Raw genomic sequence first — 19,740 nt, forward strand, 5'->3', positions numbered from 1 at the left:
ACACCACTTCCTGGCGTTTGCAACGTTTTCTATAAGTCTATAACGTTTGGTAAACGATCAGAATGATATTTTTTTCGTTATAAAGTATTGTAAACGTTTTTCGCTATCGGATTCGCTCTGGATCCAACAACACGGTAATATGGTTTATCGTGAGGGAATAACGTATACATACACTGGTAAACCAAAAGCTTACCACGAAAAACCTATTAATTACAGCAAAGTGTTTTTATGCACGTGAACGTGTTGTAGTGCCTACCTACCTTAACCGTTATAATATTATTATCAACATCGATATTATCATCAATATATCCACTATACCACTCGTCGTCGTCATCGTAAGTGTATATGTGTGTGTGTGTGTGAAACAGGGGTGCAGGGTAGATATTATTTATATTGTTTTGTTTTCATGATGGCCCGGCCTACATTTATATTACTATTATTTATAATATATATGCATGCGGCACGAGTGAACATATTATGACGCGAGAGACAATACGCGCCGAGTCACAGAAGGACTACCTAGTAATAATTAATGACAAATCGTCGGAGACTCGCAGAGGGGTAGCGAGTGGGGGTGTGGCTCTCGCGTGTACCTAAATATTTGTACATTATATTCGTCGAGTTCGATTCAATCGTATTATATATACACTATATTATAATATTATCCAGTTATATATGCATGCGGAAAACGCAAACACGGCAGTGCCCGACAACGACGACGCAACCATTGTAATTATTATTATCGTCTGTGCAAGTTTAATCGTGCTCGCGAGACCGGTGAATAATTTATTGTACGCGAGCGCGGACCGGGCGGCGATGACGGCGGCCTCGCGGGCAACGCGATCATTCGCCTAGAGGTCGCACACCCGGCAGAGTATATTCGTAAATAATAATAATAATAGTAATAGTAATACGAATAATATAATATAATATAGTGAGCCCGAGGCGCGCGCGTATCTATTGTTATTGTGTTATTTTCTACTTTTTTCTCCATTTTCATCCCCCTATCGTCCAGCGTCAATCATGTTCGCCATCCGACGTCCTTTATTTACATTTTTTTTTCGTATCTCTCGACTAGCGGTGCAGCTTTACAATAGATTCAAGTCGTTCGTAGCGCATACACTATATATTATATAATATTATACAATATTAATTTAAAAAATAGACAAACATAATTAAAATGTACCCTGCACTGTATACACAATTTGTATTGTAATATTATCATGTTTTCAATAAATATAATAACGTAAGCCATAATCGTATTGCATTATAATTTGGTACAACTTGGAAGAGATACTATTAGTTAGTGTACCTAAAAAACTTGCGGTGCTGTGATTTAATAAGAATGGGAGGCGGCTAAAACAAATTCCTATTACTTTCTATAGAATAAATATATCGTTTTCCCGATATTATAAAGATATACTATATATACTATAATGAATATATATATAATGACAACGTATAATTTTTCGCTTTAATACGATTTATTCTTAAGCAAACAGAACCTTTTAAAAGGCCTTAAGGTGTGTTTGTTTTCAATTAGATATAAAACTTTCGATTAAAGCGAGGTTTTAAAAATACGTTGTATACTTACTATAATGTAATATATTATAAAGTCTGCCACAGTGCCACAGTAGGTTTATGTATATAAAATGGAAACCAATAATAAATTGATATTAAAAAAAACATATACAATATACACATCAAGTCACTTGAACGGCTTTTTATCATTAGAAAACATTTTAGTAGGTAATTACCAACAAAAATAGATATTTTTTTTTATCGATATTTTGTATAATATACAAACAATACATTTTGTTTACTATTATAAATTATATTATATCACTTAGCTGAAATGAAATATGATGTAAAAATAAATATAATTCCACATATCATGCTATAGTTGTCAAATGTCAATATGTATGAACATAAGTATATTACATACATAACTATATTATACTATACATACAATTCTATTATACCAAGTTTCAGGTATGAAAAAACTATTGTTAAACTTGATAGTTGTTTTTACAATATAACTATATAATTTTGATTATTTAATTACTTAAATAGTAGTACATTCTATCATTTATTCCTTCACTCATATTTTATTTTTTATTGCGATAATCACACTGTGTTTGACCAACAAGGTGACAATAACCCACTTGAAAATTAATATTCATTCATCATTGTATAAACTGCATTTAATATTTTTGGAAGGCCACGTTATAAATTCTAGAAGTTTTCGGTGGACATCAACATTGATGTATATAATGTTAAACCAAAGACAGTATAAATATATTATTACAATTTAAAAATAAAAACTTAATTTAATTCACCATAAAATTAAATTCTCCGTGTCCAGTCAAATAAAATTAGCCTATTATTTGCTAATGCTTCTGGTATATGAACTATTAGTGTAAATTACCGTCTTTAACCATCGATTCGTCGATTACATTAAAATATCTACTGTGTACAAAACTTCTGATCTCTAACGTTAACTACTACTAACATTAAATTATAAATAATTTAGTGATTAAAATTATTGAAAACGAAGTACAACGAATTTAATAAAATTAAAAATATAATAGGCAATAGCATTAGAAGAATCTAAATATTATGATCTTATCACTATTTCAAATATAATATGGTGTAGTTTTATGCTATAATACCAAAAAAAAAAATAAAATAGTGATGGGCCTTTATAGTTTATTACTATGTATATAGCTTAATATTAAACCTACATTGTACTAAGATTTTTTTCTACATGCAGTACATTTTAATAAATCAATAAGCAATACTCGAAACTACTTTAAAATATAAATATTTCTATATATTCACTGGTATATTATATTTTGTAGAAATTTTAAAAATTCTTGTCAAATTTTAATTAAAAAAAATATGAACTTACTTGGTACAAATAATCATAGAATCGATCGTATACAATTTTCTATTAGTTTTAGGTTATAAATGTAATTTAACATAATTATATTTTATTGATACTTTTATAGCCTATTTTTTCCTTGTAAATCACTACATGAGGACCGAACGGTTTTCACATTGCTTAGCCCCAGCCCTCAGATACTATTATAGCCTATAACAGGCGTACCCATTACCCAACCTCTTTAAATTTGCGGGCCACATTCAAAATTTATATTTATACTGCGGGCCGTATATACTTCACGGTTTTATTTTGTTCGTTTTGATAAAATATATAATAGATATAATATTATCTTTGTTTAATGATGATGAAAAAATTGTAAGATATTTTGTAATTTTAAAAGCTTATTAAAATAACATTTTTTTTAAACTATAATATTTAATTATTAATTTTATAAAAAAATGTCTAATTTTTATTAAATAGTTACGAGCTAGTAGGAATACTTTTGCGGGCCGCGGGTTGGGCACGCTTGGTTTAGATTCTAAACTATAATGGATTCTACATTTTAATTATGTACCTATTTAGTATTTATGTTGTCCGAGTAATAATTAATTGTGTTTTAGAAAATCGATTCCGTATACGCAGAGAAGAAATGTATTAAATATTTGTAAAGAGGATTTTCGGTTTCCACTTGGCTTAGTCACAATCCAGGCTGGTCGTCGCCATTGTTTTAATCATTTGCAGTTTGAATTCACTTAAAATACCTGTCATCGTTGTTTTTCTTACCACCACCTCTTTTGCACCACGATATAGTTCTCTCTCTCTCTCTGTCACTATCACTGTTTCTGTCATTCATTCATCGGTTGACTATATAATTTCTCGTGTACTTGAATCGAGGGTTCAAAAAAAGTAGGTAGTAATTACAAAAAAAAAAGATACAGAGCGGGGAGAGGAAAAACAGTCTGAATGTTTCTACATGAGGTATTCAGGACTCAGCCGTAAAGGGTACGCGGGGGGACTTAAGTTCTTTAGTCAATGAGCGAACCAGATAATCTAGCTGTAGTCATGGAAACACCAATTTAGCTTTAACGTTTTTATTAACAAACGATCACCCCTTTCACGAGGTCCACGAGCCCGGGAGAAGGGAATTTTCATTTAACTCGAAGAAAAAATTGAATCCACATCCACCGGACCGTGAAATTGAATTTCACAATTTTCGTTAAAAAAACCAACGCACCCGAGAGAAGAAAAAACACTCGAAAAACAACCTAACCAAAAAACGCCAACAAATCGACTTTGCGCGCGAATAGAATAAACCGATTTAATTTAATACCCGGTGTAATAAAAGTTGCTGATTTCATTGTAACCACTCGCGCCTCCACCACTATACCACCGCACGCACATATTAAATTTTATTGTTGTACATTATTCAATATAATTTTATATCGACGTCGTAGTAACGTATGCGTATTATCATTATTATCATATATGTGTGTGTGTTGTCGTTTACTATTTAGTACGAACAAAAATCCGAACATCTCTCTTGGCTAGGCCGCACGCGATTACTGCAGGCGGCCGAGGATTATTTTACGTCGGGCTTAGGGATTAAGGGTGTTTTTACCGCAAGGGTTACGCATTCATTACGTGTATTTCTGCACACTGCGAGGACATCGCCGACTGATCACGCGTGCATAAAATATGTACCTATATAATATGCTGTATAGATACATTAATGTGTACTTATATTAATGACGAACACACGTTGATCATTATTCGTTACATTATAATATAATAGATTTTACGGTACACGCGGATGGTGATGCAGTGTTCTCACTTTGTCTTTCGCCATATAGGCATTCACGTCGACGGGCGATGAAAACTATTTTAACCGACAGCAATAATATATTGTAATAGCTGTGTGTTTACATAAATACATCAAATTTGACGAAAAGATTCTATTATATTACTATGCCTAATCGTATTATAGATTTCATACGGTTTGATATAGAGTGTAGATGAATAATTCGTCTGATAAACTATCGATTTACGATTTTACAAATGACGATTAACGTATTAGAATAAAATAATATTTTGGGATAGAGGACGCAAATCGGTTTTTAAGCATTTTTTGTAATGTTTAATTTTTCTAAACCTGATTATGATACTGGAAATACTGTAGGAAATTCGGGCGTTCTATACACTGTTCACAAATTTTTGGGCAATATAAATAGTAATTTTTTTTTTTAATTTTTAGATCAACTGATTTATTGCAGACAGTGTGAACTTTGAAGCAAATATTTAAAAATGTTATAGATAAACGTATTCCTGCATATAAATTAAACTGCTGAATTAATTTAAAACTTTATTGAAATTACACACGATGAATCACTAATAAAATATGAACTGTCAAAGTAAAAAAGATTGTAAAAGTATAGTCGATAATAATTCTTACATATTCTATATCTTTATTCTTTATTTTTATTATCATGAAATTTCCAAATGTCTAGTATATAAAGTGTTAGTCTGTTACTTTAATTTCGGTTCATATAGTAGTCAACAGCCTACACTGATTACCCGATCATGTTATACATATAACTGAAGGTACCTACCGCAATTAAATATATTGTGTACAATAAAGAATTGTTTTATATCATAAACTATAAGTGCTACGTCCCACGTTGCTAGACGACTTTGTATACCAAAATGTTATGGAATCAATCCAATTTGCATTAAATAATAAAATGTAAAATTATTTTCTTATGAAAAATTGAATTAAACATTAATTTATATAATATAATACTTATAAAATCATTTTTTTTTAGCTTTCATAATTTATATTCTTAGCCTATATTGGATATTCCATATAATATATATTGCATTTTATGAAATTCCTAGTTTTCTACTTTATTCGTAATTTATGTATGTTATTTAGTATTTACGTAGTATTATTTATTGGTACAAAATAAATAAATAAATATGTATATCATGCAAATTTGCTTAACAGGCCGAAAAAAATCATTGCTATGTCTTTATTGTTTGTGTCGTTGCGAATTAAATGAACGACAATATTGTTATTCACTCGAGTTGTATATGCTATGAATATGGGACGGTAGATTTATTCGTAAATCGAGTAGTTTATTCTAAATACACGAGAGTTCTATATGCAATTTAAATATTTAATGTATACCAGTAGGTATCATGTATGTATGTTGTATTGTGTTTTTGGAAACACACACCCTTGACCGTGCATGTGTGGTGGGTAAGATCTCATACTTATACTAAAATACTTATTTCGTTTCCAAAGTAAAACTTTCCAGTGTTATAATCATTTTCCGCCTAAATTGAAAACTGGTAACGCTTCTGTGATCAAATGTATATAATACGTGATCGCAGTTCGCCAAAAAACGCATTATCCCATCAATAACCCAGCGCGTGCACTTTATATTCCCCTAAGACGACTAAACAGCCAAAACTAAATTTATCGATTCGATAAAAGTTCGACTTTGAAAGAATTGATTTTGAACGAAAACCAGCCATTAAGCGCTGTGATCATACTTTTTAAGAAATAAAACGACTTTATTGAAAATATATTACGCTGACCACCGTGGACAATAATATATTACAATATAGGTAATGAATGTAATGACTGTACAGTGCATAGACTACGGTTGACGACCGTCAATAAATATTACAACAATATTGCTATAATATGATATAATATACCAATAGCGAAAGTGACGAAGGCGTCTTATTGGAAATAAAAATATTATTATTTGATATTGCATCGTATGGTTTTGATTTGACATTGTTGTAAATGTATCTATTGGACATAAATATCGTGTCGAGCCCCTCGGTTGATAACGAGCAGTGGCCGTTGTATTATAATGCGATAAATAAGCGGGAGCCGAGAACGGTACCCGGGGGACCAAATTACCAATTTCGGATCGTTATAAACACACCTACCTCCGTATACACTCACAGCAATATTATTTATTATTTCCACTTGCCAGTACAGATTTAAGGGTGTTAATCGTATATTATTTTTGAGAAAAATAAATATACAGCGCTGAAAGAAAACATGCGTTTGGTTATTTTTTTTCACAGTAATTCTGTCAGATTGCAATGACATTGTTTTCGGCGAATCCGAATCCAAACAAATCGTGGCTTACTCGAATAAAAAAAAAAAATAAAAACAATAATATTTTCAAGGGGTGGTTTTTTGTTGTTGTTCGGTTAGTTTTTACTTTTTAGTATATTTTTTTAAAATAAATTAATCATAATAACAAACATTATATACTCGCACACACGAAAACATATCGATGAAACGTATTTCTATAGCATACGAGTAGTTAATGATATTAATATATAAATGAAATCCAAGATATTATCGATGTAATTATATATTATACGTACGTTAAAAATAATCATTTTCAAGTAATCAACAGACACTGTTCAGTATATAAATGTATATACGCATTATACACACATATACGTATATACAGACGGCACGCATACTGTTAAATCCCCGTGACGTATTTGGGGAAACGGACAACGTCCCGAGGGACTGGCCATGTGACACAGATGTTCGTTTTAATTGTAGCGTTCCGTAAGAGAGAAAACCGGTGAAGGACAAAAAAAAGGGTGATGGGAATTACAAAAAGCTCCTTATTCGCAATACTTAAAAGAAGTTGATTACATTCAAACTGCGCACCACGATTCCCAAAACATCGATTGACCAAAAGTTTTAATCGTTGTTTTATTTAAATATCAAATTCATTATATTATTATTATTTTGTTTAAAATTCGTACAGGATAGGCGTGGTATTATACTCGTGTGATTTAAAGTCTCAAGCGAGAAAAAAAAAGACATTTATTGCTAATTTGCGGGTAAACACAATTTTTATGCACTTAAACTTTTATGGAAATCGACAATAATAATAATTCAAGATGTTTGTTTGGAAAACTCGCGTTTTAAATTCAGGAAAGAGATTTTAGATAGGTATACAAGTACAGTACACAGCATGCGGCAAGTATATACACGTTTATGTAAACAGTACCTACATGCATTTTTATATACATTTTTCAAGTCAAAGTTTGTGTTTTTGAAAACAATTATTATTTACAATAATATTATGGTCGTTCAAAGTTTACATCACAACTATATATATATATGTAGAGTGTAACGTGCAAGCTTTATATTGAGTCTGTTTTGAAATTGAAATGTCATAATATTTCGGGGTCTTACTGCAACAGGTGTTTTTATTCTGAAAATAAGTGACTGTGTCAAAATTCTATAATATATAATAGTTAGTAGGTACTAGGTACCTACCCTTTTACATGTACAACTCCATATTTACTATACGATAGTAATACCTATATAATAATATTTTAGTATGTCATAATTGTATAATACAGTATGTATAATGTATATGAATAAGTATACAGGTCCCCTAAATTTGAACATCATTTATAAATAATTAGAAGGGTGGAATTTTCAGTAAAATATAATAATAGATACTTCTTTCGGCCTTGCGCGGAAACGCGAAAGTATTTAGTCTTTGGACACTTAATCGGCGGAAGTCAGGCCTTATCATAGTGACGATCGCGGAACAGTCTCATTCGTGTTTAAATAAGTATATACAATTTATAGTAATAATATTTGAATTTAAATAAATGCATTGCAGGACATTTTATCACTATATGACAATATATTGTAAATTGTATTCAAAAGCTCGCGCGTTAAACGTATTTTATTTATACACGTTGGTTGGCCGGGCGCGTACATTATTAAAGGTTGTTATAAAGGTCCGTGTAAACATCCGATGAAAAACCTATGCGCACAGTCGTTAACAATTAATGCATTAATGGCCTTTGCGCGCCGAAAGGGCGGTGGCAAATACGCGCTCGCACACAATTATGACGAGGTGGCGGCGGGGTCGGGGATTAAATTGATTGTTTTGGCAAGTCAATTACACAAAAGGCTATAATATATTCGTGCCGCCACCGCTTACACAGCGACGAGACGCTCATCGCTCGCGTATTATTACATTATATTATTATTATTATTATTATATGTACATCATTGAAAGGGTCCCTCGTCGGCTTTATATATATATATATATCATATAATATTCGCGTATTATACACACACATAATCGTATATATTATAATAATTGTATATGTGTTTTCAACCCTTTCACTCGGTAAAATTCACTATATACTTCCCGGAAGTTTCCCGTTTATATATAATAGATACCCGAGAGTTCTTTTCCAACACCATTTACGCCACTCCACTACGGGTTAGGCGGTGGTATCGTCGTGATAGCTATATTATTATTTATTATTATATATTTATATGCATTATAATATTACGGGGAAAATCAAATCGACGGGTTCAGATTTTTTTTTTGAGGGTTAATACATGAATCCAAAAATAATTTTAGTTTTTACCACATTATACCAGTTTTACTTTTGTTCAATAATGAACATTTCTAATAAAAATATGGAATTAGGTATGTATATAATGGTACATCATCATAAACGCACCCCAATAAACGAAGTGTGTTAATTGCATATCTATATAATGTAATAATGTACAATATAAATATTCTAATTGTCAGTGTATAAAATAAATTTTATAGAACACCGAGCTATATTCGAATATAGATGAAAATCGAGTAAAATTAATTGTGGGTGGGGACAAAAATAAAAATAAAATAAGTACGTTCATAAGATTAAAAAAAAATTCCACTCCCCCTCAATTTCCACCGGAGTATACGAAGTCGTATTGTTACAAGTCCGCAATCGCAATTAATTATAATATTGTACTAATAAGTATAATAATGTTATATACGATATCGTTTATGGTAACCAACTAATATCCCTACGCCAAATGCGTGCCGGTCCGACCCACAAATACTCGATGATTTCGGGTGCGTAATCTCGGGATCTTTTTAACTAACCGATTGGAAACAAGTGCACGCGTGTCTGTTTGAAGAGGGTGAAAACTCGACGGCAGCTTAACTGTGTACAACGTGTAATGCACTCGCATACAACAATAACGCGTGATGTGGTGTATTTACCGTGTGTTCTATGTATTATGTGTGTGTTGGTGTAATATCGAGTCTATTGAAAAAGGTCTCAAATTTTCGATTACTGCCCCTTACTAGTCGTCGGACAACAGAAATAATCTCCATTGTGAGTGCGGTTAAACAAAAGTCGATTTGCTAATGCATCGACGAAGTAATAAGTATTAACTATACTATATATACACTCTTAATATAGTTACAATCGGTACTTACATATATAGGAATAAAGCACGGTGGATAATTGTCATTTATTAACTATGGCGTCCAATTATTTATTATAGTCTGTCAAAATAACGATATCTATTATCATATCATTCGTATGTGTCTACTTATAATATTGTATATGTATGTGTTTTTCGTTTAGGTACTATATTTAAGTAATAATATGCTCAATGTGTGGAAAAATATCATTTTTTGTGTATCCATATTTTTTTTAACTGTATAATGGATTACTTTAATAAGATTTCGACATTATAAAAATAAGTAAAACTGTTTATTTGGAAAGTTTACTTTGTCATTGAACACCCAATATATACTCAAGAAGGATGAACAAATATTTAGTATTAATATCGTACGGTCTTTTATAACTAGATTAGTTATTCGATATGTTGAGATTAGGTTTTGTAAATGTAAAGGATTATGTATAGATAATATAGCAAGTGGATACTATACTTTGTACCAAGCAGTACCTAAGGGGGTAAAAAAAGTAGATGTATAGTAAACACTTTATAAGCAAAAGGGATCATAAAATATAATAGGTGATAAGTAGGTATTCTAACATTGCAAACATTTGATAAAAAATTTAAAAAATATTTTTGGCTATGGCACTGGTACCCAGCATGCCAGACACGAAATTTCTTATTTAAGAGTAAATTTATATTACTTAAGTAATTATATTTCATTACTATCGATTCAATTTTATTAATATAAGCGCATTGAAGTATTAAATATTTTAGTTTAAGGCATTATTGTATCGCCAATGCGACCACCTGTGTATCAATAGTATCTGCATTCACTGCACTAGAATAAGGGGAGAATGTATGATAGTTTTTTATTAGGAACCACACGCGTAGTGCGTGGAAATAAATAAAAGCTACAATTGACATTTTTTAAAAGTAATTTGTATTACTCGTCTATTTTGGAGTATTGTGGTTGAAATTATAAGTTCGTTATGTTCAGTCTTGCACGCTCCAATAATCGTATTAAATAACAATAACTGTACGCTTCTTGCAACAAATAATATTGTGGTTGAGTAAATCTAATAACGGTAAATTTATTCAATTTTTTATTATGTTTCTCAATTGAGTTATTCATTATGAATAATAAAAGAGTGAAATTAAAAAAAATATTGTTATTGGCAGTTCATTTTTTATGTTTTTAATATAATCTGTAAACTCCTTCGTTTAAAACTTGAAAGTAGAAAGTTATGAATCTGTATATATTTAATTTATGATTTGAATCTTTAGATAACGTTACTATAAGATCTACTGAACTTATAATACTTACTACAGATTATAGATTTTTTTTGGGGGAAAAAAAAGAATTAACCATTTTATAGTACATTATTAGATATACCTATTTATTTGATAGATAAGTTTAATTTAATTAATATACATAGGTATAAAAAAATATTTGAATATATAGTATTTTAATGTTATAATTATTAATATAAGTAAATAATACCAATAATACTTACATAATGTCATAATGATATGATGCAGTGGCGGCTACAGTTAATTTTCCACGTGTATCAAAATTACTAAAATCTGTGGACACCCTATCATCCACCGACAAAAGTAATTTATAACTTTATAAGTAATTACCAAAATCATGTGTATCTGTTGACTAATTTAAATATTTTATTGAATGCAATTATCAATATTGTCTACTGTGATACTAGTCTACATTAGTAGAAATAGGTAATTCCCTAGTTATGGCTGTAAATTTATAGAAAAAATATTTTATTTTTACAACATTGCTTATATTTTCAACTGTTACTGCCTAGCCATTGACGATGTCGTCTACTTATATTATATTAGGCCTTATAGGCAATAATTATGTTGTATAGGCATTTACGTTATTATCTAAATTACGGTAATATAAAGTGACATATTTATAATTATTAAAAACATTTTATTAGTTTAAATTAAAAATGCTTTATTATGTCTTAAAAAATTATCAGCTTTATTTGATTTTCTGCAATTTAATATTATTGATTAGTGATTACGTTACACTAATATTTAGCATGCGTATAAACATAGCGGAGTACAATATATTCTATCCAGAGTTAGAAGTTTGTTTCGAAAAAAATACCTAGTCATCTGTTGATTACAATGTACAATTAGTAGTCATCTACTATCTAAAGTGAAATGGAAACAAAAAAATATGACAGCATAATATTCTTTAATGTATTATTTTATTTTATTTATTTAACGGGCTAACCCTTTGAAATAACATGAGTTCATATAGGTGTCTATATACGGCAACGGTATACTCGAATTTCCGATGATTGAGTTCTTTAAAGTATACAAAGTGACACTTTAATTTACACTTAATGTATTACCTACAAAAAATCGAATTTATTCAAACCTTCATTTATGGCAATTGAAACTTTTTAATATTTTCTTTTATTGAAATTTTAAAACTATGCTATCCAACTCGAACGCGTATGAATATTATGTTGGTCATCCGACCGTTTACTGCTGCAGTTAAAGTACACCTTTCTTTCTTTTTTCGCCACTTATTGCTCCTTCTATTATCGGGAGTCACTTTTTCATAGAAATTCCACAAAGGACATATTTTATAATACATAACCTGTGGACCGTATCGTTTGGTTTGTGTGTTTAAGGTAATCATGTAATGGCCGTGTGCGCGTTCTTTGTTTAGCCAACGCAAACACGAATTTCCCTTTATTATTGTTATTACAAAAGACGGACAATCGATCAAGGACAAAGCAGGGCCCCGAGTATGTCATTATTGTTATTATCGTATTATTTAATATTTATCCAGTGAACTGGCACCTCGTCGCGTATATTGTTTTCCAACATTAATCCAAATTAATGTTACCCTTTCGTAGAGGTAACAACACAGCAATAATGCAATTAAAGGGTATGTACTTGCGACGATACATATTTATATATAACGCGCGGTGTGTTCGGGGTTGAGTGGAGACACCCAGATCGTATTTGTAGGTGGTCGACGAAAGTGTAACGATATAATATTACATCATAATATCATTATTTCTTGTGCATTAGATTTAAGATTTATTTTAATACATTAAAATATGGTTTTATTAATACTTCATCGTTGACAAGAATCGAAATCTGTCTAAGACTAGTAACCACCTTATGACGAAAGAAACGAATACACCAACTATAATATTATCGTTATTATTCATCTATATGACTATATAAAGTATTTAATTTATAATACTTATAAATTTTATATACGACGCGTATTTGTACTTTTGCCATGCGTATATTGCCATCAATTATCATACTGGTGAGTGATGACTGATGACTGATGAGACATATTAAGTGGCAAACTACACAAAAAAGCGTCTTGAGGACGATTTTTTTTTTCGCCACTAAAATAATAAAAATTTCAAATTATACCCTTTGTCACTAAAATACTGCTGTAAGCCCACAAATTGTTTACGCCCCTAGACGTATAGATTCAGGGCAACAGGTAAGATTTTTGTATTTTATACAATCAATGAAATTGTAGTGTATGCTATACGATGTATTTGTTTAGTTTTTAAGTAGGCCTCGAATATCTAGAGCAAAGGTTTTGTAGTCTTAAGTTTACAATTACTGTTATCTGATATAGTATTTGAGACTTTAATAGATCTTCAATTTTTCTTTATTACAGTAGTAAATAATAAATTGTTTACCAAATTATAAGCTATTTATTAATCTGAAATGAATACTTATGGATTTTAAATAGTTGATGTATAAAACATCTTCATGTAGCGACTATATGACAGACATATTTATGAAAATCACCTCTGAGTTTTGACAGTGTAAAAACATACATTGAGATAATAGCCAATAACTATACAATATAGTATTACTTACAATTAATTCAGCGAGAATATAGATTTTCGAACTCGAGGAACTTTCTATAGTGAAAAATAAAAATATCAATAACTATATTGCAATAGAAGAAGTTACCTTATACCCACATCGTATGCGTTATAATAATCATCATCACGCGAATATGCGCGATACACATACGATTTTATGATGTGTATAATACTCCGAATACTCGTACTATATTTCGCACATAATATACATGATATAATATCAGTGCAGCAGCAGCAGCAGCAGCGGACGAGTGGGTAATAATATGGAAAAACTATAAAGAACAGTGTACAACCGGATAAACGCACGCGTAGCGCGTGCCACCCGAAAACAGGAAAATCTCCGCCGTCCGGCCGTAACGATTTATTATATATTATTATCATAATAACAAACACGGCGGAATAACGACGCGAACTCGCGCTCTTTCCCTTCCGGTTCTTCGCCACTATCGTCGAGGCGCATTCGATCAGCCGTGATATTGGGCTTGCTGCATGTATTACACATCACGCGCGTATTGTACACCTATACATATAAATAAACTACAATGTATATATACCTCGTGTGTGTGTACACGCACACGTTAATGGCCAATAACGGACGTGGACCGGGTCCGTAATAAACGCGCCGGCAATGCGAGTATGACGCGGATGTTCGCGTGTATATATATGTGTAAGCAGGGGCGGTGGGTTGGTGGGCGGGTTGGATACTCGGGGGAACGATATAACCGCCGACGCGACCCTCTCGCGCGTCCTTCTTCTTCTTCTTCTTGCCGCGCCGCCGCGATGTTTCCTGCGAAAAAAATAAACCAACTTTTCAATTGATTGTAGTTGTTTATCGCGTAACGAGCGCCGGCGGGAACGACGAATTTGGCGTGTTTTTTCCCCTCCCCTTTGCCCTATCCCATTCCTATCCTTTTCGTCCTCGTACGCCGTATAGTCTCTCATACCGTTAAATTAAGGTTATTATTTATACTGCACCTAAACGCGTATATATATATATATATATTCTCTACGCCCGACCCACGTGCGGCGCCGTGCAACTTATATATATTACACACACATTGCACACACACACACACACACACACACACACACACACACACACATATATGACGCGTACTCGTTTCAAGTAGAGTTTGTGCAGGATAACAGCTGCTACATTATATGGTATTATAAACGGACGTATAACGGATACGTTTAGTGTCTTCGGCCCGGCGGTAATCCGATAAAAAAATTGCACTTGTTTTTTATGCACCGCGGACGCCGCTATTTATAGCGTGTATAGGTAGGTACGCACACTCGTAATAAATCTCGTCATGCCACTCGGTATATGTGGCGACCAACCCTATTACTATTGCTACAATATATGTAACTATATAGGTATAGGCATTCCATCTACACCATTGAAAACGAGGTAAATACTCTACCTATAAGTATTAGCGAATATAACATATTTTCTCTCGTCGGTTATTTATTCAGCTATTTTAATTTTAAAACTAATTGTAAGTACCTAGTATAATCCTATATGTATAGATATTGTAAAACAGTCAATAACGTTTATAAAATACGTATTATATAAAGCTACCTATATATAATACGGGCACTTTAATATTGACATTTATCGAAAAACTCTATGATGATATTTTGTCTATAATTTTAATAATATATAAGCATTCATATCATATTCATCATTTAACATTTTACCTTAATATTAAGACTGGATTGCTATTGAAATCTTAAATTTAGTGTTTTTACTTAATGAGTGTGTAAGAAAAGAATAACGAATTTGTTTCTCTCAATAGTTATAATATAAACATGAAAATTAGTTCCAATAATAAACTATTAGTTGATAATAATCATAGCAATATTACTACTTTCATTAGTTAAAAGTATTGAGTTGTATTAATAACGTTATTAATTATTATATTAATACTAATTCATTAAATTTAATGAATTCGTATAAAATCAGCATAGCAAATTTTTAGGTGTGTATAGAAGTAAAACATAATTTGATTAATGGTACAATGAAATCAATTCAACCGGTTTTTTTTAGTGTAGTAAGTATAGTAAAATAATATATTGTATAATATAGGCTGTAGCTATAATCACTACACTACGTAAGTTGTCACTAAACTGCTGCAGAGAAAATGGTACAGAACTAATGCGCGAGGGATGTATCAACAAAAATAAATTATTAGTAAATTGTGCAGTGATTATGCAACAAGAAACATCAAAGTTTAGCCCTACATTAATAAAGGTGACACTCAATTGAATGAACAGTAACAAAATACTAATCATTTACTTTTTTTTAAAGGTCATATTTTAAAGACTTGTTAGATTTAAAATAATATTGTTTAAAAATAATGCAGAAAATATATTTTGATTTAATCCGGGATTAGGGTTTACCTATAGCTTTATTGGTTGTGTTTATTTGAGTGTAATGATAGCTTTATTGAACGCAAAAACATAAAGGAAAAAATATCTAAAAATGTTTATGTAGCTAAAATCTATCAGTAATGACAATATGATATGATTTGCATACCAATGTTATATAAGTACATATTGTTATATTCAATACTCATATTTTAGGGTTCTACATATTCTGGCATTAAAATGATACGAGAATATTCGGATAAAATATTGATATTAACATTTTAAACAGTCTCTTGAATTTAAAAATAACATAAACTTAGTCTAAAAATTAAGAATTTTTAAAATTGTTAACATGACTTTTTACTAAAAAAAAATTCAATTACCGAACCCCCATAAATGAATTGGTTAGGTATATGGTCTATAGCAGGGGTGGCCAACTTTAATAGACTTGCGATCAACATCCAAGATTTTCTAGGTTATCACGATCGACCAAAAAAAAAAAAAAAGTTGTCAATAAAAAAAAAAATATGTTTATTATATATGCGTGTTACACTTCTTTTATTCGATATCTATGTATAATCTCGTTTTTCATAGTTATTTATTGCATTTTCTAAGTATAATTTTTATATTCGTTGATATAAAGATATACAAATTTACAGAAAAAATTCAAAAATTCAAGAAAATACGAAAGGGAGTCGCGATCGACTGGTTGGCCACCCCTGGTCTATAGTACTAGTACATACTGTATAAACGTATAACAATAGCAGTAAGTATACCAATGTATTTATTATTCGATTGCGTCCGTCCTTGTTACTCGTTAGGTAGGTGCTTGTCTTTTACATAAAAGAAAAATCCGATTTTACACAGTTGTAATATATTATAGTTTTTAAGATTTATATTGAAATAAAATCGATTATCGCGGCTCGTTATATTATAACAATTAAAAAAGTATAACATGGCAACGAATAACGGAATTCGCATTATGTTAACGGATAATGTTGTTAAGTTAATAACAATATAAAAACTTGAAATTTACAAATCATATGATAAATATTTATATTATTAATATTCGAACTTTGACGTCTTCGTCCTTATATTTGTCGACAAAATTCATAGACTTCTTACTTTTTTAATCAATTTTGAAATTATGTAAAAATATCGAGATTTTACTTTCGAAAATGAATGCGATAAAAGCGTTCTTCGTTGTTTTGACGTGCATTTCGATCGGACATCGTTGTTTCACAGCTAAAGTAAATATTCGTAAATGTAAATTGACCCATTCCGGAATCGAGTATCGGGGCAATGTGTTTATCACTAAGTTCAAGTCGTTGTGTCGACCATGGCATTCGATTGGAGTAAGAATATAATATATACATACATATAAATTTTAGACGATTTGATATTTTGTCCTTTTATACATATAAGGTAATAGGTATACTCTCAAAATGTGACTTTGCTAATAATAACGATTATGAATAAATTACATATTAAACTATAATATTACTATAATAAAGTTATGTCCAGTACCTTTGCTCACATATCAGTAGTTTTGTTATGATTAAATAAACGTATATTATATTGTATATTATGTATATTCAAGACTATTATTGGTAAATAATATAGTTATTATAAGTACATCATGGATATGAATGTGTGTCTATTATTTTTTCATATGGAAAACTTAAGTAAATAAATATTAAAAACTTTTTTCATTATTATAAATATTATTTGTGCATTGCAAGATTTTAATTCATTATAATTCTATAAACAACGTTTTTATTTTGAGAGTTAGACAAAACCATTGAATATTCGTGAGCACGCCACATAGTGTTATTCATAAGAAAAACATGGTTTTTCGGATTCTTGTTTTCCTCTTAGGCTTTATTTTATGATTAATGATCATTCTAGAAAAATTTTTTTGTGGGATTGCAGTCTTTTAATTGGAATTAGAAGATTTTCTCCGCTCTTTTTGTGTCACTAATTAATAATTAATAATTGGCCTTACAATATTTCGGTACAAGTGTGTAACTTGTAGTTATTTAATGACATTTTAAGTGCTTACTGCTCGCCATTAAATTTTACAATTGCAGATATTCACAATATTTCATTCCACTTGTAACATAATTTTTCTTTATCGGTATTTTTTAGTAAAGTTGCATTATTCAGCGACAAATTTACATAACCATTCTTTAATTGAGTTTTATTTTAGTTATTTTCGTATTTATATAATGTATTATTAGTTATTACATAGTACGGATAATGATAATATACTTTTAATATAAAAATTACTTATCATTTATCACTAATATCACTTATGTTAATGATAAAATTATTCTGTCAAAATATAAAAATATCAATTTATAATAATTATTAATTATATTGATATATATATATTTTAAATATTTAAAAATAAAAACTTAAACAAAATTGATATCAACATAACTATATGTAACATATATCTTTTATTTAAAGTTATTATAGTAAAAATCGTAACGCATTACACTATGAGGTTACTTGAAAATGATGTAATTGATTACAAATAATTACAAGTTACAAATATTACTTGGTTACGTAAATTTTATAATTGTTACATAGCATAATAATATATGTAACTGATTACTGCTTAACCCTGTAGCCTATATCATGCCTACGCAGGTATAAATAATAATTAAATGTTTATTACTCGATATTATAATATGGTGACGTGTCAATATCAATCGTAGATCGAGTCTGATTCAAATTTCGCAGACGGATCTAGAGTGTCGGCCAAGAATTTTTGTCGCAACCCTAACGGAACCCGAGATGATCTTTGGTGCTACACTTACAACGTGGATAATCCAGTGGAATTATGTGCCGTGCCTTTGTGTTATGCAAAAAGTAAAATACGATGCCACGTTGGTATCATTTTTTAAATTGAGTTTTATAAATTATTGTAATTTTCATGAAAATAAGGCTTACGTATTCTACGCAGTCTATGATTTAATCGGTTTAAATAAAATATTAATACAACACTGACTGCTTTAATTTCTGAATATTTTCACTATTTTCAGTGTGTTTTTAGAACAAAAAATACAGTGGAATGTAAAAATTATAATGTAAATTATATGTTTTTTACATACCTAATTGTGCGTTATGTCTTTTGTTGCCCACTTGAATTTGTACGATCGATTCGAAAATCATGCCAATTTTTGCAAATTAACTGTAAACAATCGCAAATTTATTTTTAAAATGAAGAAACAAGTCATTAAAATATTATAAGTCAAAAACTGTTACAGGAGAAAAATTCCACGCAGTCACTTGACTTGTAAAATTTCCTT

At 30.4% G+C, this 19,740-nt stretch overlaps 1 protein-coding gene across 1 annotated transcript in view; it reads left to right on the forward strand.

The window, feature by feature from the left end:
• The first annotated feature begins 4,217 nt into the window (after positions 1-4,217).
• The window catches only part of LOC132917984 (transcription termination factor 3, mitochondrial), a 235,294-nt gene continuing 219,771 nt past the window's right edge, over positions 4,218-19,740 (forward strand). The window contains exon 1 of the mRNA XM_060979013.1: positions 4,218-4,228. The gene's annotated coding sequence lies outside the window, so the exon portion shown is untranslated. The remainder of the gene's footprint in view (positions 4,229-19,740) is intronic.

Source organism: Rhopalosiphum padi, chromosome 1 (genome assembly GCF_020882245.1).
Source record: "Rhopalosiphum padi isolate XX-2018 chromosome 1, ASM2088224v1, whole genome shotgun sequence".
Classification (NCBI taxonomy): domain Eukaryota; kingdom Metazoa; phylum Arthropoda; class Insecta; order Hemiptera; family Aphididae; genus Rhopalosiphum; species Rhopalosiphum padi.